The 21574-nt window shown below is 48.0% G+C and overlaps 2 protein-coding genes and 1 long non-coding RNA gene across 4 annotated transcripts in view; 2 read left to right on the plus strand and 1 right to left on the minus strand.

The window, feature by feature from the left end:
- The window catches only part of LOC118377696 (FAD synthase-like), a 218158-nt gene that overhangs the window by 60307 nt on the left and 136277 nt on the right, over positions 1-21574 (minus strand). The window lies entirely within an intron of this gene.
- Positions 1-21574, plus strand: part of si:dkey-246i14.3 (ephrin A4) — a 118810-nt gene that overhangs the window by 14640 nt on the left and 82596 nt on the right. The window lies entirely within an intron of this gene.
- On the plus strand, positions 17194-18112 carry LOC127915336 (uncharacterized). Its single transcript, XR_008091054.1, has 3 exons — positions 17194-17502; positions 17550-17644; positions 17740-18112. It is a non-coding gene; the product is annotated as an uncharacterized LOC127915336 (long non-coding RNA).

The raw sequence follows: 21574 nt of genomic DNA on the forward strand, positions 1-21574 counted from the left end.
CCCAGCGTTCTGTCCCAGTGTAGCTACAGTATAGTATGCAGCGTTCTGTCCCAGTGTGTAGCTACAGTATAGTATGCAGCGTTCTGTCCCAGTGTGTAGCTACAGTATAGTATGCAGCGTTCTGTCCCAGTGTGTAGCTACAGTATAGTATGCAGCGTTCTGTCCCAGTGTGGAGCTACAGTATAGTATGCAGCGTTCTGTCCCAGTGTGTAGCTACAGTATAGTATGCAGCGTTCTGTCCCAGTGTGGAGCTACAGTATAGTATGCAGCGTTCTGTCCCAGTGTGTAGCTACAGTATAGTATGCAGCGTTCTGTCCCAGTGTGTAGCTACAGTATAGTATGCAGCGTTCTGTCCCAGTGTGTAGCTACAGTATAGTATGCAGCGTTCTGTCCCAGTGCGTTCTGTCCCAGCTACAGTATAGTATGCAGCGTTCTGTCCCAGTGTGTAGCTACAGTATAGTATGCAGCGTTCTGTCCCAGTGTGTAGCTACAGTATAGTATGCAGCGTTCTGTCCCAGTGTGTAGCTACAGTATAGTATGCAGCGTTCTGTCCCAGTGTGTAGCTACAGTATAGTATGCAGCGTTCTGTCCCAGTGTGTAGCTACAGTATAGTATGCAGCGTTCTGTCCCAGTGCGTAGCTACAGTATAGTATGCAGCGTTCTGTCCCAGTGTAGTAGCTACAGTATAGTATGCAGCGTTCTGTCCCAGTGTGGAGCTACAGTATAGTATGCAGCGTTCTGTCCCAGTGTGGAGCTACAGTATAGTATGCAGCGTTCTGTCCCAGTGTGTAGCTACAGTATAGTATGCAGCGTTCTGTCCCAGTGTGTAGCTACAGTATAGTATGCAGCGTTCTGTCCCAGTGTGGTAGCTACAGTATAGTATGCAGCGTTCTGTCCCAGTGTGTAGCTACAGTATAGTATGCAGCGTTCTGTCCCAGTGTGTAGCTACAGTATAGTATGCAGCGTTCTGTCCCAGTGTGTAGCTACAGTATAGTATGCAGCGTTCTGTCCCAGTGTGTAGCTACAGTATAGTATGCAGCGTTCTGTCCCAGTGTGGTAGCTACAGTATAGTATGCAGCGTTCTGTCCCAGTGTGTAGCTACAGTATAGTATGCAGCGTTCTGTCCCAGTGTGGAGCTACAGTATAGTATGCAGCGTTCTGTCCCAGTGTGGAGCTACAGTATAGTATGCAGCGTTCTGTCCCAGTGTGTAGCTACAGTATAGTATGCAGCGTTCTGTCCCAGTGTGTAGCTACAGTATAGTATGCAGCGTTCTGTCCCAGTGCGTAGCTACAGTATAGTATGCAGCGTTCTGTCCCAGTGTAGCTACAGTATAGTATGCAGCGTTCTGTCCCAGTGTGTAGCTACAGTATAGTATGCAGCGTTCTGTCCCAGTGTGTAGCTACAGTATAGTATGCAGCGTTCTGTCCCAGTGCGTAGCTACAGTATAGTATGCAGCGTTCTGTCCCAGTGTGTAGCTACAGTATAGTATGCAGCGTTCTGTCCCAGTATAGTGGTCCCAGCTACAGTATAGTATGCAGCGTTCTGTCCCAGTGCGTAGCTACAGTATAGTATGCAGCGTTCTGTCCCAGTGCGTAGCTACAGTATAGTATGCAGCGTTCTGTCTGTCCCAGTGTGTAGCTACAGTATAGTATGCAGCGTTCTGTCCCAGTGTGGAGCTACAGTATAGTATGCAGCGTTCTGTCCCAGTGTGGAGCTACAGTATAGTATGCAGCGTTCTGTCCCAGTGCGTAGCTACAGTATAGTATGCAGCGTTCTGTCCCAGTGCGTAGCTACAGTATAGTATGCAGCGTTCTGTCCCAGTGCGTAGCTACAGTATAGTATGCAGCGTTCTGTCCCAGTGCGTAGCTACAGTATAGTATGCAGCGTTCTGTCCCAGTGTGTAGCTACAGTATAGTATGCAGCGTTCTGTCCCAGTGTGTAGCTACAGTATAGTATGCAGCGTTCTGTCCCAGTGTGGAGCTACAGTATAGTATGCAGCGTTCTGTCCCAGTGTGGAGCTACAGTATAGTATGCAGCGTTCTGTCCCAGTGCGTAGCTACAGTATAGTATGCAGCGTTCTGTCCCAGTGCGTAGCTACAGTATAGTATGCAGCGTTCTGTCCCAGTGCGTAGCTACAGTATAGTATGCAGCGTTCTGTCCCAGTGTGGAGCTACAGTATAGTATGCAGCGTTCTGTCCCAGTGTGGAGCTACAGTATAGTATGCAGCGTTCTGTCCCAGTGTGGAGCTACAGTATAGTATGCAGTATAGTTCTGTCCCAGTGTGGAGCTACAGTATAGTATGCAGCGTTCTGTCCCAGTGTGGAGCTACAGTATAGTATGCAGCGTTCTGTCCCAGTGCGTAGCTACAGTATAGTATGCAGTGTTCTGTCCCAGTGCGTAGCTACAGTATAGTATGCAGTGTTCTGTCCCAGTGCGTAGCTACAGTATAGTATGCAGCGTTCTGTCCCAGTGCGTAGCTACAGTATAGTATGCAGCGTTCTGTCCCAGTGCGTAGCTACAGTATAGTATGCAGCGTTCTGTCCCAGTGTGTAGCTACAGTATAGTATGCAGCGTTCTGTCCCAGTGTGGAGCTACAGTATAGTATGCAGCGTTCTGTCCCAGTGTGGAGCCCAGCGTTCTGTCCCAGTGTGGAGCTACAGTATAGTATGCAGCGTTCTGTCCCAGTGCTGTAGCTACAGTATAGTATGCAGCGTTCTGTCCCAGTGCGTAGCTACAGTATAGTATGCAGCGTTCTGTCTGCTCCCAGCGTTCTGTGCGTAGCTACAGTATAGTATGCAGCGTTCTGTCCCAGTGTGTAGCTACAGTATAGTATGCAGCGTTCTGTCCCAGTGTGGAGCTACAGTATAGTATGCAGCGTTCTGTCCCAGTGTGTAGCTACAGTATAGTATGCAGCGTTCTGTCCCAGTGCGGAGCTACAGTATAGTATGCAGCGTTCTGTCCCAGTGTGTAGCTACAGTATAGTATGCAGCGTTCTGTCCCAGTGTGGTAGCTACAGTATAGTATGCAGCGTTCTGTCCCAGTGTGGAGCTACAGTATAGTATGCAGCGTTCTGTCCCAGTGTGTAGCTACAGTATAGTATGCAGCGTTCTGTCCCAGTGTGTAGCTACAGTATAGTATGCAGCGTTCTGTCCCAGTGCGTAGCTACAGTATAGTATGCAGCGTTCTGTCCCAGTGTGTAGCTACAGTATAGTATGCAGCGTTCTGTCCCAGTGTGTAGCTACAGTATAGTATGCAGCGTTCTGTCCCAGTAGCTACAGTATAGTATGCAGCGTTCTGTCCCAGTGCGTAGCTACAGTATAGTATGCAGCGTTCTGTCCCAGTGTGTAGCTACAGTATAGTATGCAGCGTTCTGTCCCAGTGTGTAGCTACAGTATAGTATGCAGCGTTCTGTCCCAGTGCGTAGCTACAGTATAGTATGCAGCGTTCTGTCCCAGTGTGTAGCTACAGTATAGTATGCAGCGTTCTGTCCCAGTGCGTAGCTACAGTATAGTATGCAGCGTTCTGTCCCAGTGCGTAGCTACAGTATAGTATGCAGCGTTCTGTCCCAGTGCGTAGCTAGAGTATAGTATGCAGTGTTCTGTCCCAGTGTGTAGCTACAGTATAGTATGCAGCGTTCTGTCCCAGTGCGTAGCTACAGTATAGTATGCAGCGTTCTGTCCCAGTGCGTAGCTACAGTATAGTATGCAGTGTTCTGTCCCAGTGCGTAGCTACAGTATAGTATGCAGCGTTCTGTCCCAGTGCGTAGCTACAGTATAGTATGCAGCGTTCTGTCCCAGTGCGTAGCTACAGTATAGTATGCAGCGTTCTGTCCCAGTGTGTAGCTACAGTATAGTATGCAGCGTTCTGTCCCTGTAGCTACAGTATAGTATGCAGCGTTCTGTTCTGTAGCCCAGCGTTCTGTGGAGCTACAGTATAGTATGCAGCGTTCTGTCCCAGTGTGGAGCTACAGTATAGTATGCAGCGTTCTGTCCCAGTGTGTAGCTACAGTATAGTATAGCGTTCTGTATGCAGCTACAGTATTCTGTCCCAGTGTGGAGCTACAGTATAGTATGCAGCGTTCTGTCCCAGTGCGTAGCTACAGTATAGTATGCAGCGTTCTGTCAGTATAGTATGCAGCGTTCTGTCCCAGTGTGGAGCTACAGTATAGTATGCAGCGTTCTGTCCCAGTGTGGAGCTACAGTATAGTATGCAGCGTTCTGTCCCAGTGTGTAGCTACAGTATAGTATGCAGCGTTCTGTCCCAGTGTGGAGCTACAGTATAGTATGCAGCGTTCTGTCCCAGTGTGGAGCTACAGTATAGTATGCAGCGTTCTGTCCCAGTGTGGAGCTACAGTATAGTATGCAGCGTTCTGTCCCAGTGCGTAGCTACAGTATAGTATGCAGTGTTCTGTCCCAGTGCGTAGCTACAGTATAGTATGCAGTGTTCTGTCCCAGTGCGTAGCTACAGTATAGTATGCAGCGTTCTGTCCCAGTGCGTAGCTACAGTATAGTATGCAGCGTTCTGTCCCAGTGCGTAGCTACAGTATAGTATGCAGTGTTCTGTCCCAGTGCGTAGCTACAGTATAGTATGCAGCGTTCTGTCCCAGTGTGGAGCTACAGTATAGTATGCAGCGTTCTGTCCCAGTGTGTAGCTACAGTATAGTATGCAGCGTTCTGTCCCAGTGTGTAGCTACAGTATAGTATGCAGCGTTCTGTCCCAGTGCGTAGCTACAGTATAGTATGCAGCGTTCTGTCCCAGTGCGTAGCTACAGTATAGTATGCAGCGTTCTGTCCCAGTGCGTAGCTACAGTATAGTATGCAGCGTTCTGTCCCAGTGCGTAGCTACAGTATAGTATGCAGTGTTCTGTCCCAGTGCGTAGCTACAGTATAGTATGCAGCGTTCTGTCCCAGTGTGTAGCTACAGTATAGTATGCAGTGTTCTGTCCCAGTGTGTAGCTACAGTATAGTATGCAGCGTTCTGTCCCAGTGTGTAGCTACAGTATAGTATGCAGAGTTCTGTCCCAGTGTGTAGCTACAGTATAGTATGCAGCGTTCTGTCCCAGTGCGTAGCTACAGTATAGTATGCAGTGTTCTGTCCCAGTGCGTAGCTACAGTATAGTATGCAGCGTTCTGTCCCAGTGCGTAGCTACAGTATAGTATGCAGCGTTCTGTCCCAGTGTGGAGCTACAGTATAGTATGCAGCGTTCTGTCCCAGTGTGGAGCTACAGTATAGTATGCAGCGTTCTGTCCCAGTGTGGAGCTACAGTATAGTATGCAGCGTTCTGTCCCAGTGTGGAGCTACAGTATAGTATGCAGCGTTCTGTCCCAGTGTGGAGCTACAGTATAGTATGCAGCGTTCTGTCCCAGTGTGGAGCTACAGTATAGTATGCAGCGTTCTGTCCCAGTGTGGAGCTACAGTATAGTATGCAGCGTTCTGTCCCAGTGTGGAGCTACAGTATAGTATGCAGCGTTCTGTCCCAGTGTGGAGCTACAGTATAGTATGCAGCGTTCTGTCCCAGTGTGGAGCTACAGTATAGTATGCAGCGTTCTGTCCCAGTGTGGAGCTACAGTATAGTATGCAGCTTTCTGTCCCAGTGTGGAGCTACAGTATAGTATGCAGCGTTCTGTCCCAGTGTGGAGCTACAGTATAGTATGCAGTGGAGCTACAGTATAGTTCTGTCCCAGTGTGGAGCTACAGTATAGTATGCAGCGTTCTGTCCCAGTGTGGAGCTACAGTATAGTATGCAGCGTTCTGTCCCAGTGTGTAGCTACAGTATAGTATGCAGCGTTCTGTCCCAGTGTGTAGCTACAGTATAGTATGCAGCGTTCTGTCCCAGTGTGTAGCTACAGTATAGTATGCAGCGTTCTGTCCCAGTGCGTAGCTACAGTATAGTATGCAGCGTTCTGTCCCAGTGCGTAGCTACAGTATAGTATGCAGCGTTCTGTCCCAGTGTGGAGCTACAGTATAGTATGCAGCGTTCTGTCCCAGTGTGGAGCTACAGTATAGTATGCAGCGTTCTGTCCCAGTGTAGAGCTACAGTATAGTATGCAGCGTTCTGTCCCAGTGCGTAGCTACAGTATAGTATGCAGCGTTCTGTCCCAGTGCGTAGCTACAGTATAGTATGCAGCGTTCTGTCCCAGTGTGGAGCTACAGTATAGTATGCAGTGTTCTGTCCCAGTGCGTAGCTACAGTATAGTATGCAGCGTTCTGTCCCAGTGTGTAGCTACAGTATAGTATGCAGCGTTCTGTCCCAGTGTGTAGCTACAGTATAGTATGCAGCGTTCTGTCCCAGTGTGTAGCTACAGTATAGTATGCAGCGTTCTGTCCCAGTGTGGAGCTACAGTATAGTATGCAGCGTTCTGTCCCAGTGTGTAGCTACAGTATAGTATGCAGCGTTCTGTCCCAGTGTGGAGCTACAGTATAGTATGCAGCGTTCTGTCCCAGTGTGGAGCTACAGTATAGTATGCAGCGTTCTGTCCCAGTGTGTAGCTACAGTATAGTATGCAGCGTTCTGTCCCAGTGTGGAGCTACAGTATAGTATGCAGCGTTCTGTCCCAGTGTGGAGCTACAGTATAGTATGCAGCGTTCTGTCCCAGTGTGGAGCTACAGTATAGTATGCAGCGTTCTGTCCCAGTGTGGAGCTACAGTATAGTATGCAGCTTTCTGTCCCAGTGTGTAGCTACAGTATAGTATGCAGTGTTCTGTCCCAGTGTGGAGCTACAGTATAGTATGCAGCGTTCTGTCCCAGTGTGTAGCTACAGTATAGTATGCAGCGTTCTGTCCCAGTGCGTAGCTACAGTATAGTATGCAGCGTTCTGTCCCAGTGCGTAGCTACAGTATAGTATGCAGCGTTCTGTCCCAGTGCGTAGCTACAGTATAGTATGCAGCGTTCTGTCCCAGTGCGTAGCTACAGTATAGTATGCAGTGTTCTGTCCCAGTGTGGAGCTACAGTATAGTATGCAGCGTTCTGTCCCAGTGTGGAGCTACAGTATAGTATGCAGCGTTCTGTCCCAGTGTGTAGCTACAGTATAGTATGCAGCATTCTGTCCCAGTGTGTAGCTACAGTATAGTATGCAGCGTTCTGTCCCAGTGCGTAGCTACAGTATAGTATGCAGCGTTCTGTCCCAGTGAGTAGCTACAGTATAGTATGCAGCGTTCTGTCCCAGTGCGTAGCTACAGTATAGTATGCAGCGTTCTGTCCCAGTGTGTAGCTACAGTATAGTATGCAGCGTTCTGTCCCAGTGTGTAGCTACAGTATAGTATGCAGCGTTCTGTCCCAGTGAGTAGCTACAGTATAGTATGCAGCGTTCTGTCCCAGTGTGGAGCTACAGTATAGTATGCAGCGTTCTGTCCCAGTGTGTAGCTACAGTATAGTATGCAGCGTTCTGTCCCAGTGTGTAGCTACAGTATAGTATGCAGCGTTCTGTCCCAGTGTGTAGCTACAGTATAGTATGCAGCGTTCTGTCCCAGTGTGTAGCTACAGTATAGTATGCAGCGTTCTGTCCCAGTGCGTAGCTACAGTATAGTATGCAGCGTTCTGTCCCAGTGCGTAGCTACAGTATAGTATGCAGCGTTCTGTCCCAGTGCGTAGCTACAGTATAGTATGCAGCGTTCTGTCCCAGTGCGTAGCTACAGTATAGTATGCAGCGTTCTGTCCCAGTGTGTAGCTACAGTATAGTATGCAGCGTTCTGTCCCAGTGCGTAGCTACAGTATAGTATGCAGCGTTCTGTCCCAGTGCGTAGCTACAGTATAGTATGCAGCGTTCTGTCCCAGTGTGGAGCTACAGTATAGTATGCAGCGTTCTGTCCCAGTGCGTAGCTACAGTATAGTATGCAGCGTTCTGTCCCAGTGTGGAGCTACAGTATAGTATGCAGCGTTCTGTCCCAGTGCGTAGCTACAGTATAGTATGCAGCGTTCTGTCCCAGTGTGGAGCTACAGTATAGTATGCAGCGTTCTGTCCCAGTGCGTAGCTACAGTATAGTATGCAGCGTTCTGTCCCAGTGTGCTGTAGCTACAGTATAGTATGCAGCGTTCTGTCCCAGTGCGTAGCTACAGTATAGTATGCAGCGTTCTGTCCCAGTGTGTAGCTACAGTATAGTATGCAGCGTTCTGTCCCAGTGTGGAGCTACAGTATAGTATGCAGCGTTCTGTCCCAGTGTGGAGCTACAGTATAGTATGCAGCGTTCTGTCCCAGTGTGTAGCTACAGTATAGTATGCAGCGTTCTGTCCCAGTGTGGAGCTACAGTATAGTATGCAGCGTTCTGTCCCAGTGCGTAGCTACAGTATAGTATGCAGCGTTCTGTCCCAGTGTGTAGCTACAGTATAGTATGCAGCGTTCTGTCCCAGTGTGGAGCTACAGTATAGTATGCAGCGTTCTGTCCCAGTGTGGAGCTACAGTATAGTATGCAGCGTTCTGTCCCAGTGTGGAGCTACAGTATAGTATGCAGCGTTCTGTCCCAGTGTGGAGCTACAGTATAGTATGCAGCGTTCTGTCCCAGTGTGGAGCTACAGTATAGTATGCAGCGTTCTGTCCCAGTGTGGAGCTACAGTATAGTATGCAGCGTTCTGTCCCAGTGCGTAGCTACAGTATAGTATGCAGCGTTCTGTCCCAGTGCGTAGCTACAGTATAGTATGCAGCGTTCTGTCCCAGTGTGTAGCTACAGTATAGTATGCAGCGTTCTGTCCCAGTGTGGAGCTACAGTATAGTATGCAGCGTTCTGTCCCAGTGTGTAGCTACAGTATAGTATGCAGCGTTCTGTCCCAGTGTGTAGCTACAGTATAGTATGCAGCGTTCTGTCCCAGTGCGTAGCTACAGTATAGTATGCAGCGTTCTGTCCCAGTGTGTAGCTACAGTATAGTATGCAGCGTTCTGTCCCAGTGTGTAGCTACAGTATAGTATGCAGCGTTCTGTCCCAGTGCGTAGCTACAGTATAGTATGCAGCGTTCTGTCCCAGTGCGTAGCTACAGTATAGTATGCAGCGTTCTGTCCCAGTGTGTAGCTACAGTATAGTATGCAGCGTTCTGTCCCAGTGCGTAGCTACAGTATAGTATGCAGCGTTCTGTCCCAGTGTGGAGCTACAGTATAGTATGCAGCGTTCTGTCCCAGTGTGGAGCTACAGTATAGTATGCAGCGTTCTGTCCCAGTGAGTAGCTACAGTATAGTATGCAGCGTTCTGTCCCAGTGTGGAGCTACAGTATAGTATGCAGCGTTCTGTCCCAGTGTGTAGCTACAGTATAGTATGCAGCGTTCTGTCCCAGTGTGTAGCTTCAATATAGTATGCAGCGTTCTGTCCCAGTGCGTAGCTACAGTATAGTATGCAGCGTTCTGTCCCAGTGCGTAGCTACAGTATAGTATGCAGCGTTCTGTCCCAGTGTGTAGCTACAGTATAGTATGCAGTGTTCTGTCCCAGTGAGTAGCTACAGTATAGTATGCAGCGTTCTGTCCCAGTGCGTAGCTACAGTATAGTATGCAGCGTTCTGTCCCAGTGCGGAGCTACAGTATAGTATGCAGTGTTCTGTCCCAGTGAGTAGCTACAGTATAGTATGCAGCGTTCTGTCCCAGTGTGGAGCTACAGTATAGTATGCAGCGTTCTGTCCCAGTGCGTAGCTACAGTATAGTATGCAGCGTTCTGTCCCAGTGCGTAGCTACAGTATAGTATGTGTGTGTGTAGCTACAGTATAGTATGCAGCGTTCTGTCCCAGTGTGGAGCTACAGTATAGTATGCAGCGTTCTGTCCCAGTGAGTAGCTACAGTATAGTATGCAGTGTTCTGTCCCAGTGCGTAGCTACAGTATAGTATGCAGCGTTCTGTCCCAGTGTGTAGCTACAGTATAGTATGCAGCGTTCTGTCCCAGTGTGTAGCTACAGTATAGTATGCAGCGTTCTGTCCCAGTGTGTAGCTACAGTATAGTATGCAGCGTTCTGTCCCAGTGTGTAGCTACAGTATAGTATGCAGCGTTCTGTCCCAGTGAGTAGCTACAGTATAGTATGCAGCGTTCTGTCCCAGTGTGTAGCTACAGTATAGTATGCAGCGTTCTGTCCCAGTGCGTAGCTACAGTATAGTATGCAGCGTTCTGTCCCAGTGCGTAGCTACAGTATAGTATGCAGCGTTCTGTCCCAGTGTGTAGCTACAGTATAGTATGCAGCGTTCTGTCCCAGTGTGGAGCTACAGTATAGTATGCAGCGTTCTGTCCCAGTGCGTAGCTACAGTATAGTATGCAGCGTTCTGTCCCAGTGCGGAGCTACAGTATAGTATGCAGCGTTCTGTCCCAGTGTGGAGCTACAGTATAGTATGCAGTGTTCTGACCCAGTGAGTAGCTACAGTATAGTATGCAGCGTTCTGTCCCAGTGTGGAGCTACAGTATAGTATGCAGCGTTCTGTCCCAGTGTGTAGCTACAGTATAGTATGCAGCGTTCTGTCCCAGTGCGTAGCTACAGTATAGTATGCAGCGTTCTGTCCCAGTGCGTAGCTACAGTATAGTATGTGTGTGTGTAGCTACAGTATAGTATGCAGCGTTCTGTCCCAGTGTGGAGCTACAGTATAGTATGCAGCGTTCTGTCCCAGTGTGGAGCTACAGTATAGTATGCAGCGTTCTGTCCCAGTGCGGAGCTACAGTATAGTATGCAGCGTTCTGTCCCAGTGTGTAGCTACAGTATAGTATGCAGTGTTCTGTCCCAGTGTGGAGCTACAGTATAGTATGCAGCGTTCTGTCCCAGTGTGGAACTACAGTATAGTATGCAGCGTTCTGTCCCAGTGCGGAGCTACAGTATAGTATGCAGCGTTCTGTCCCAGTGTGGAGCTACAGTATAGTATGCAGCGTTCTGTCCCAGTGCGTAGCTACAGTATAGTATGCAGCGTTCTGTCCCAGTGTGGAGCTACAGTATAGTATGCAGCGTTCTGTCCCAGTGCGGAGCTACAGTATAGTATGCAGCGTTCTGTCCCAGTGTGTAGCTACAGTATAGTATGCAGCGTTCTGTCCCAGTGTGTAGCTACAGTATAGTATGCAGTGTTCTGTCCCAGTGCGTAGCTACAGTATAGTATGCAGCGTTCTGTCCCAGTGTGTAGCTACAGTATAGTATGCAGCGTTCTGTCCCAGTGCGTAGCTACAGTATAGTATGCAGCGTTCTGTCCCAGTGCGGAGCTACAGTATAGTATGTGTGTGTGTAGCTACAGTATAGTAAGCAGCGTTCTGTCCCAGTGTGGAGCTACAGTATAGTATGCAGCGTTCTGTCCCAGTGCGTAGCTACAGTATAGTATGCAGCGTTCTGTCCCAGTGTGTAGCTACAGTATAGTATGCAGCGTTCTGTCCCAGTGTGGAGCTACAGTATAGTATGCAGCGTTCTGTCCCAGTGTGTAGCTACAGTATAGTATGCAGCGTTCTGTCCCAGTGTGTAGCTACAGTATAGTATGCAGCGTTCTGTCCCAGTGTGGAGCTACAGTATAGTATGCAGCGTTCTGTCCCAGTGCGGAGCTACAGTATAGTATGCAGCGTTCTGTCCCAGTGTGGAGCTACAGTATAGTATGCAGCGTTCTGTCCCAGTGCGTAGCTACAGTATAGTATGCAGCGTTCTGTCCCAGTGCGTAGCTACAGTATAGTATGCAGCGTTCTGTCCCAGTGTGGAGCTACAGTATAGTATGCAGCGTTCTGTCCCAGTGCGTAGCTACAGTATAGTATGCAGCGTTCTGTCCCAGTGCGGAGCTACAGTATAGTATGCAGCGTTCTGTCCCAGTGTGTAGCTACAGTATAGTATGCAGCGTTCTGTCCCAGTGTGTAGCTACAGTATAGTATGCAGCGTTCTGTCCCAGTGTGTAGCTACAGTATAGTATGCAGCGTTCTGTCCCAGTGCGTAGCTACAGTATAGTATGCAGCGTTCTGTCCCAGTGTGGAGCTACAGTATAGTATGCAGCGTTCTGTCCCAGTGCGTAGCTACAGTATAGTATGCAGCGTTCTGTCCCAGTGTGGAGCTACAGTATAGTATGCAGCGTTCTGTCCCAGTGTGGAGCTACAGTATAGTATGCAGCGTTCTGTCCCAGTGTGGAGCTACAGTATAGTATGCAGCGTTCTGTCCCAGTGTGGAGCTACAGTATAGTATGCAGCGTTCTGTCCCAGTGTGGAGCTACAGTATAGTATGCAGCGTTCTGTCCCAGTGTGGAGCTACAGTATAGTATGCAGCGTTCTGTCCCAGTGCGTAGCTACAGTATAGTATGCAGCGTTCTGTCCCAGTGTGGAGCTACAGTATAGTATGCAGCGTTCTGTCCCAGTGTGGAGCTACAGTATAGTATGCAGCGTTCTGTCCCAGTGTGTAGCTACAGTATAGTATGCAGCGTTCTGTCCCAGTGTGGAGCTACAGTATAGTATGCAGCGTTCTGTCCCAGTGCGTAGCTACAGTATAGTATGCAGCGTTCTGTCCCAGTGTGGAGCTACAGTATAGTATGCAGCGTTCTGTCCCAGTGTGTAGCTACAGTATAGTATGCAGCGTTCTGTCCCAGTGTGGAGCTACAGTATAGTATGCAGCGTTCTGTCCCAGTGTGGAGCTACAGTATAGTATGCAGCGTTCTGTCCCAGTGTGGAGCTACAGTATAGTATGCAGCGTTCTGTCCCAGTGTGGAGCTACAGTATAGTATGCAGCGTTCTGTCCCAGTGCGTAGCTACAGTATAGTATGCAGCGTTCTGTCCCAGTGTGGAGCTACAGTATAGTATGCAGCGTTCTGTCCCAGTGTGTAGCTACAGTATAGTATGCAGCGTTCTGTCCCAGTGCGTAGCTACAGTATAGTATGCAGCGTTCTGTCCCAGTGCGTAGCTACAGTATAGTATGCAGCGTTCTGTCCCAGTGTGTAGCTACAGTATAGTATGCAGCGTTCTGTCCCAGTGCGTAGCTACAGTATAGTATGCAGCGTTCTGTCCCAGTGCGTAGCTACAGTATAGTATGCAGCGTTCTGTCCCAGTGTGTAGCTACAGTATAGTATGCAGCGTTCTGTCCCAGTGTGTAGCTACAGTATAGTATGCAGCGTTCTGTCCCAGTGTGTAGCTACAGTATAGTATGCAGCGTTCTGTCCCAGTGTGTAGCTACAGTATAGTATGCAGCGTTCTGTCCCAGTGTGTAGCTACAGTATAGTATGCAGTGTTCTGTCCCAGTGTGTAGCTACAGTATAGTATGCAGCGTTCTGTCCCAGTGTGTAGCTACAGTATAGTATGCAGCGTTCTGTCCCAGTGTGTAGCTACAGTATAGTATGCAGCGTTCTGTCCCAGTGTGTAGCTACAGTATAGTATGCAGTGTTCTGTCCCAGTGTGTAGCTACAGTATAGTATGCAGCGTTCTGTCCCAGTGTGTAGCTACAGTATAGTATGCAGTGTTCTGTCCCAGTGCGTAGCTACAGTATAGTATGCAGCGTTCTGTCCCAGTGTGTAGCTACAGTATAGTATGCAGCGTTCTGTCCCAGTGCGTAGCTACAGTATAGTATGCAGCGTTCTGTCCCAGTGTGTAGCTACAGTATAGTATGCAACGTTCTGTCCCAGTGCGTAGCTACAGTATAGTATGCAGTGTTCTGTCCCAGTGTGGAGCTACAGTATAGTATGCAGCGTTCTGTCCCAGTGCGTAGCTACAGTATAGTATGCAGCGTTCTGTCCCAGTGTGGAGCTACAGTATAGTATGCAGCGTTCTGTCCCAGTGTGGAGCTACAGTATAGTATGCAGCGTTCTGTCCCAGTGCGGAGCTACAGTATAGTATGCAGCGTTCTGTCCCAGTGCGGAGCTACAGTATAGTATGCAGCGTTCTGTCCCAGTGCGGAGCTACAGTATAGTATGCAGCGTTCTGTCCCAGTGTGGAGCTACAGTATAGTATGCAGCGTTCTGTCCCAGTGCGGAGCTACAGTATAGTATGCAGCGTTCTGTCCCAGTGCGGAGCTACAGTATAGTATGCAGCGTTCTGTCCCAGTGCGGAGCTACAGTATAGTATGCAGCGTTCTGTCCCAGTGCGGAGCTACAGTATAGTATGCAGCGTTCTGTCCCAGTGTGGAGCTACAGTATAGTATGCAGCGTTCTGTCCCAGTGCGGAGCTACAGTATAGTATGCAGCGTTCTGTCCCAGTGTGTAGCTACAGTATAGTATGCAGCGTTCTGTCCCAGTGTGGAGCTACAGTATAGTATGCAGCGTTCTGTCCCAGTGTGGAGCTACAGTATAGTATGTGTGTGTGTAGCAGGCTGGGGCTAGTTCTCTGCTGTGGATTTAGACTCCACTCATGGGGTTTGGTTTACCTAGTTTACCACGTAGGTGACCATGCATGTCTGTACATAGGTCTGGCCTCTACTCGTTCTGCCACATGCTTAGTTCTGCCATTTTGGTTTTCATACACCAAACAGAGACAGCGATATGGAGTATCTGCTCCTTTATCCCCTGTTCTCGGTTCGCTCACCCTCTCCTCCTTTACACACGCTAACAACCTTCAGTCCTCCTCCTTTACACACGCTAACAACCTTCAGTCCTCCTCCTTTACACACGCTAACAACCTTCAGTCCTCCTCCTTTACACACGCTAACAACCTTCAGTCCTCCTCCTTTACACACGCTAACAACCTTCAGTCCTCCTCCTTTACACACGCTAACAACCTTCAGTCCTCCTCCTTTACACACGCTAACAACCTTCAGTCCTCCTCCTTTACACACGCTAACAACCTTCAGTCCTCCTCCTTTACACACGCTAACAACCTTCAGTCCTCCTCCTTTACACACGCTAACAACCTTCAGTCCTCCTCCTTTACACACGCTAACAACCTTCAGTCCTCCTCCTTTACACACGCTAACAACCTTCAGTCCTCCTCCTTTACACACGCTAACAACCTTCAGTCCTCCTCCTTTACACCCCCCCTCTGTCCTCCAGGGGCGACAGCTTACATTTAAAACTAGTAGTGTATTTGTGGTTTGAATTTCAGACTTGATTTTCCCTTCCCTTATGAAAAATGTATCAACCTCTATGAAGATGTCCATTTAATTATAATTCACATTTCCTGTTGTTGCAGGATTATTTTCCCTCAACAAGTTTGGGACACTTATTGTATATGTAGGGTATACCAGTTCACCTGTCTCTCTCTGCAGTAGAAGGTATTACATTATGTTTGTTTCTTTATTGAAAATGCATTTGATTATTTTACAGCTCCTCTGTGTAATTTTCATCTGGGTTCATGTACTGTACTGTAGACACTGAATGGAAAGCTGACAGTGTCTGTGTAATATTCATCATGTACCTGGGTTCATGTACTGTAGACACTGAATGGAAAGCTGACAGTCTGTGTAATATTCATCAGGTACCTGGGTTCATGTACTGTAGACACTGAATGGAAAGCTGACAGTCTGTGTAATATTCATCTGGGTTCATGTACTGTAGACACTGAATGGAAAGCTGACAGTGTCTGTGTAATATTCATCAGGTACCTGGGTTCATGTACTGTAGACACTGAATGGAAAGCTGACAGTGTCTGTGTAATATTCATCAGGTACCTGGGTTCATGTACTGTAGACACTGAATGGAAAGCTGGCAGTCTGTGTAATATTCATCAGGTACCTGGGTTCATGTACTGTAGACACTGAATGGAAAGCTGGCAGTCTGTGTAATATTCATCGGGTACCTGTGTTAATGTACTGTAGACACTAAATGGAAAGCTGGCAGTCTGTGTAATATTCATTTGGGTTCATGTACTGTAGACACTGAATGGAAAGCTGACAGTGTCTGTGTAATATTCATCAGGTACCTGGGTTCATGTACTGTAGACACTGAATGGAAAGCTGGCAGTCTGTGTAATATTCATCGGGTACCTGTGTTAATGTACTGTAGACACTAAATGGAAAGCTGACAGTCTGTGTAATATTCATCATGTACCTGGGTTCATGTACTGTACTGTAGACACTGAATGGAAAGCTGACAGTGTCTGTGTAATATTCATCATGTACCTGGGTTCATGTACTATACTGTAGACACTGAATGGAAAGCTGACAGTGTCTGTGTAATATTCATCATGTACCTGGGTTCATGTACTGTAGACACTGAATGGAAAGCTGACAGTGTCTGTGTAATATTCATCATGTACCTGGGTTCATGTACTGTAGACACTGAATGGAAAGCTGACAGTGTCTGTGTAATATTCATCATGTACCTGGGTTCATGTACTGTAGACACTGAATGGAAAGCTGACAGTGTAATTGGACCTAATCAGGGGAGTTATGATTGCACCAGTAGACTTGTTTCTCTTTCCTATCTCTGTGTGTGTGTGTGTGTGTGTGTGTGTGTCTCCGCTGTGTGCCTAGCTCAGTGATAATCTCAGTCCTCCCCTGGTAAATGATTAACATGAAGAAGCTGTGAACTATAATCAACAAGACTAAAGTGTGGTAATTACCACTCTATTCCCTGTCCTTCTAACACCATCCCTTAATCTCTCTCTCTTCCTCTCCTATCTGTGTTGATGATGCTCATGCGTTGTCTTGCCTGACGTAGTAAACATTGTGCTTTATGTTGTGTGTTTGTGTGTGTACCAGGAGGCAGTCTGACTCTGTAGTTGTGTACAAAACAATGTGTTGCAGTGATTCCAGTCATTTGTCGCAGGCTGAATCAATGTTTCGGCCCATTGTGCTGCACTAAAGTTAATTTCAGTAGAACAATGACTCTGTCAGGGTGTGTGTCCTAGTCTGTGAACTTGCTTCTTGGGTGCATGTGTTCAGGGTTGTGTGTGTTTCCGTCACCAGAGCAGGGCTGAGATACAACCCTTTACTGGAAAGACCAACACTCAGTCACAGGACTCCGTCACAGGAAGTCTCTCCTTGAAGCTTTCAAAACAGGACACACACTCCAAAAACAGAGACATTTCATAAAGGGTTATTTTCTAGGTTTTCCTTTTCCAATAAAGTAGCGAGATACTGTAGCACATGGCAGACAAAATGGTTTGTTTTTCAACAAGCAAGGACCTTTTTCCCTGCATGTGAACTTCCTCCTACTGAGAACTGATAAGGAAAGGCCTAATTGGGAGTACCAACACCAGGTCTCAGACAGTGATAAGGAAAGTCCTAACTGGGAGAAAGACCCCAGGTCTCAGACAGTGATATGGAAAGGCCTAACTGGGAGGACCAACCCCAGGTCTCAGACAGTGATAAGGAAAGGCCTAACTGAGAGGACCAACCCCGGTCTCAGACAGTGATAAGGAAAGGCCTAACTGGGAGGACCAACCCCAGGTCTCAGACAGTGATAAGGAAAGGCCTAACTGGGAGAAAGACCCCAGGTCTCAGACAGTGATAAGGAAAGGCCTAACTGGGAGGACCAACCCCAGGTCTCAGACAGTGATAAGGAAAGGCCTAACTGAGAGGACCAACCCCGGTCTCAGACAGTGATAAGGAAAGGCCTAACTGAGAGGACCAACCCCAGGTCTCAGACAGTGATAATGAAAGGCCTAACTGGGAGGACCAACCCCAGGTCTCAGACAGTGATAAGGAAAGGCCTAACTGGGAGGACCAACACCAGGTCTCAGACAGTGATAATGAAAGGCCTAACTGGGAGAAAGACCCCAGGTCTCAGACAGTGATAAGGAAAGGCCTAACTGGGAGGACGAACCCCAGGTCTCAGACAGTGATAAGGAAAGGCCTAACTGGGAGAAAGACCCCAGGTCTCAGACAGTGATAAGGAAAGGCCTAACTGGGAGAAAGACCCCAGGTCTCAGACAGTGATAAGGAAAGGCCTAACTGGGAGGACCAACCCCAGGTCTCAGACAGTGATAAGGAAAGGCCTAACTGGGAGGACCAACCCCAGGTCTCAGACAGTGATATGGAAAGGCCTAACTGAGAGGACCAACCCCAGGTCTCAGACAGTGATAAGGAAAGGCCTAACTGGGAGAAAGACCCCAGGTCTCAGACAGTGATAAGGAAAGGCCTAACTGGGAGAAAGACCCCAGGTCTCAGACAGTGATAAGGAAAGACCTAACTGGGAGAAAGACCCCAGGTCTCAGACAGTGATATGGAAAGGCCTAACTGAGAGGACCAACCCCAGGTCTCAGACAGTGATAAGGAAAGGCCTAACTGGGAGGACCAACCCCAGGTCTCAGACAGTGATAAGGAAAGGCCTAACTGGGAGGAAAACCCCAGGTCTCAGACAGTGATAAGGAAAGGCCTAACTGGGAGGACCAACCCCAGGTCTCAGACAGTGATAAGGAAAGGCCTAACTGGGAGGAAAACCCCAGGTCTCAGACAGTGATAAGGAAAGGCCTAACTGGGAGGAAACCCCAGGTCTCAGACAGTGATATGGAAAGGCCTAACTGGGAGGACCAACCCCAGGTCTCAGACAGTGATAAGGAAAGGCCTAACTGGGAGGACCAACCCCAGGTCTCAGACAGTGATAAGGAAAGGTGCCAAGTTCTATGACAGAGTATAATTTAAATTGGTTGTTGTTTTGTTTCAACTTGTAGTTAATCTAGTTTTGACAAAGTGTCAGAGGATGTGTTTTTGGAGGGAGGGTGTAGACCAGAGACTTGTATTGTACTGTGACTGCCATGTCTGTCTGTCTGTAAACATTACCCTACCTGGCCTCAATCTATAAATCATTCTAACAAATCCATTCAAATGTGAATTTTTGTATTGAATTTGAGCACCGTCGAGGTGTGTGTGTGTGTGTGTGTGTGTGTGTGTGTGTGTGTGTGTGTGTGTAATCCACAGTACTGTGAGGAGCCAGCCGGCTAGAGACGGCTGTATTACCCCTCTGAATGAAATCTTATGTAAACGAGCTGCCAAACAGAGAATATAAACCTGCAGCAAGCAATTGAGGTGGATAAACACACACACACACACACACTGTTGTAAAGGAGTTATTTTGGGTGGAGAGGGTGAGAGAGAGAGAGGCCTTGCACTCTGTCTGTATCAGCCTCTCAGATAGTCATGGTGCTGAGTGCATTTACAGAGCGGCTAGAATACCTCTGGTCAAGGTATTTAGGAAATATCGATACCAATTTAAATGATAGATATAATCACTGACTCCTTGCATTATCACTGGACTACATATGGACCCAATCCGGCCCCAGACCTCTTTCCATATCTCGCCATTTCTCTCTGTGGACAATCATTATTGATTTTATTTAGTGCATCTAATATTGACTGTAGAGTGAATGTCTTCGTGTCCTGAAACGGCTGTTGTCCAGGGACAGATAAAGTTTGGATAGCAGGTCTGTCGGCATGGACACTCAAGCGGCTTCTGTTCGGCCCAAAATGGCTGCCATGTGACTTGGAGGCTCAGGATGACGCAGACAAGCAGCAGTGTGTGGGAATCATCTTGTATGCATTAAACATCAACCAAGCAATCTTTAAGAAAATGCATTGTTTTGTAGAACCGTATATTAGTGTTTTCACTCTATCATCAAATCTGGAACTCCAAAATGGTCCTGCATATAATGGAATATGAATGTTGGAAGTTGTCAAAAGATTCTGTTTGTCTCAGCTGAAATATATAAAAGTAACTTAAATGGTTAACACTGTCTCAACGCCCTCTGCTTTACCACTGTGTTCTCCTTCAACACACACACACACACACACTAATCTCAGAAGCCTTGCCAAGAGGCAGCCAAGGAATTCCCTGCTATAGAAAAATGGAATTAGTATTGACCGAGGAGGATGAGGTACAGGGAGAAGCAGAGGAACCTAGATTCTAGAACAGTACAGGAGCCTACAAGGCATTTGACACAAATCCTGTGTTTTATACCTTTTTATTTAACAAGCAAGTCAGTTAAGAACACATTCTTATTTTCAATGACGGCCTAGGAACGGTGGGTAAACTGCCTTGTTCAGGGGCAGAACGACAGATTTTCCCCTTGTCAGGTCAGGGGTTCCAATCTTGCAACCGCACAGTTAACTAGTCCAACGCTCTAACCGGGCAGGGTGGACTAGTGTGTTACTTACTCTGTACTGTAGTGTAGGTCAGTGGAGAGGCAGGGTGGACTAGTGTGTTACTCTGTACTGTAGTGTAGGTCAGTGGAGAGGCAGGGTGGATTAGTGTGTTACTCTGTACAGTAGAGTGTAGGTCAGTGGAGAGGCAGGGTGGACTAGTGTGTTACTCTGTACAGTAGAGTGTAGGTCAGTGGAGAGGCAGGGTGGACTAGTGTGTTACTCTGTACAGTGGAGAGGCAGGGTGGACTAGTGTGTTACTCTGTACAGTAGAGTGTAGGTCAGTGGAGAGGCAGGGTGGACTAGTGTATTACTCTGTACAGTAGTGTAGGTCAGTGGAGAGGCAGGGTGGACTAGTGTGTTACTCTGTACAGTGGAGAGGCAGGGTGGACTAGTGTGTTACTCTGTACAGTGGAGAGGCAGGGTGGACTAGTGTGTTACTCTGTACAGTAGAGTGTAGGTCAGTGGAGAGGCAGGGTGGACTAGTGTGTTACTCTGTACAGTAGTGTAGGTCAGTGGAGAGGCAGGGTGGACTAGTGTGTTACTCTGTACAGTAGAGTGTAGGTCAGTGGAGAGGCAGGGTGGACTAGTGTGTTACTCTGTACAGTAGAGTGTAGGTCAGTGGAGAGGCAGGGTGGACTAGTGTGTTACTCTGTACAGTAGAGTGTAGGTCAGTGGAGAGGCAGGGTGGACTAGTGTGTTACTCTGTACAGTAGTGTAGGTCAGTGGAGAGGCAGGGTGGATTAGTGTGTTACTCTGTACAGTGGAGAGGCAGGGTGGATTAGTGTGTTACTCTGTACAGTAGAGTGTAGGTCAGTGGAGAGGCAGGGTGGACTAGTGTGTTACTCTGTACAGTAGAGTGTAGGTCAGTGGAGAGGCAGGGTGGATTAGTGTGTTACTCTGTACAGTAGAGTGTAGGTCATTTGAGAGGTAGGGTGGACTAGTGTGTTACTCTGTACAGTAGAGTGTAGGTCAGTGGAGAGGCAGGGTGGACTAGTGTGTTACTCTGTACAGTAGAGTGTAGGTCAGTGGAGAGGCAGGGTGGACTAGTGTGTTACTCTGTACAGTAGTGTAGGTCAGTGGAGAGGCAGGGTGGACTAGTGTGTTACTCTGTACAGTAGTGTAGGTCAGTGGAGAGGCAGGGTGGACTAGTGTTACTCTGTACAGTAGAGTGTAGGTCAGTGGAGAGGCAGGGTGGACTAGTGTGTTACTCTGTACAGTGGAGAGGCAGGGTGGACTAGTGTGTTACTCTGTACAGTAGAGTGTAGGTCAGTGGAGAGGCAGGGTGGACTAGTGTGTTACTCTGTACAGTAGTGGAGGTCAGTGGAGAGGCAGGGTGGACTAGTGTGTTACTCTGTACAGTAGAGTGTAGGTCAGTGGAGAGGCAGGGTGGATTAGTGTGTTACTCTGTACAGTGGAGAGGCAGGGTGGACTAGTGTGTTACTCTGTACAGTGGAGAGGCAGGGTGGACTAGTGTGTTACTCTGTACAGTAGAGTGTAGGTCAGTGGAGAGGCAGGGTGGACTAGTGTGTTACTCTGTACAGTAGAGTGTAGGTCAGTGGAGAGGCAGGGTGGACTAGTGTGTTACTCTGTACAGTAGTGTAGGTCAGTGGAGAGGCAGGGTGGACTAGTGTGTTACTCTGTACAGTAGAGTGTAGGTCAGTGGAGAG

This window comes from Oncorhynchus keta, chromosome 34 (genome assembly GCF_023373465.1).
Source record: "Oncorhynchus keta strain PuntledgeMale-10-30-2019 chromosome 34, Oket_V2, whole genome shotgun sequence".
Taxonomy (NCBI): domain Eukaryota; kingdom Metazoa; phylum Chordata; class Actinopteri; order Salmoniformes; family Salmonidae; genus Oncorhynchus; species Oncorhynchus keta.